General features: G+C 37.6%; 1 non-coding gene across 1 annotated transcript; it reads right to left on the bottom strand.

The window, feature by feature from the left end:
* Positions 1–229: 229 nt before the first annotated feature.
* On the bottom strand, positions 230–337 carry LOC111812832. The gene has a single exon (XR_002818222.1). It is a non-coding gene; the product is annotated as a U6 spliceosomal RNA (small nuclear RNA).
* Positions 338–550: the final 213 nt, after the last annotated feature.

Genomic DNA, 550 nt, shown 5'->3' with positions numbered 1-550 from the left:
GATAGCCATTCTTTCTGGGGTGAGATGGTATCTCAGTGTCATTTTAATTTGCATTTCTCAAATGACCAGTGATGTGGAACATTTTTTCATGTATTTATTTGCCATTTATATTTCTTCATCTGAGAAGTATGTATTCACTTCAGATGTCCATTTTTGAATGGGGTCTTTGAATTTTGGAGGCCTGATTTTTTTTAGTTCTTCATATATTCTAGATAGAAGACCTTTGAAAAAAAACATGGAACACTGTTCACAAATTTGCATTTCATCCTTGCACAGGGCCATGCTGATCGTCTCTGTATCATTCCAATTTTAGTATATGTGCTACCAGTGTGAGCACAAAATAAGCACTTTGAAGATAACAATATGCAGCATAACAACTACTGTTGATTTTCTATCATCACGTGTTGTTTTGCTTTGTTTTGTTTTTTATGTATTTGGTACAGGGTCTCACTACGCAGCTCGGACTCATAGTGATCCTCCTGTTTTCAGCTTCCCTAGTGCTGGGATTACAGGCTTGAGCTACCATGCTGGGATTCAGTTGCTGGCTCAG

This window comes from Octodon degus, unplaced genomic scaffold (genome assembly GCF_000260255.1).
Source record: "Octodon degus isolate 3935 unplaced genomic scaffold, OctDeg1.0 scaffold00145, whole genome shotgun sequence".
NCBI lineage: Eukaryota > Metazoa > Chordata > Mammalia > Rodentia > Octodontidae > Octodon > Octodon degus.
Note: the sequence above shows the minus strand (reverse complement) of the source record. Positions and strands in the feature narration are given on the sequence as shown.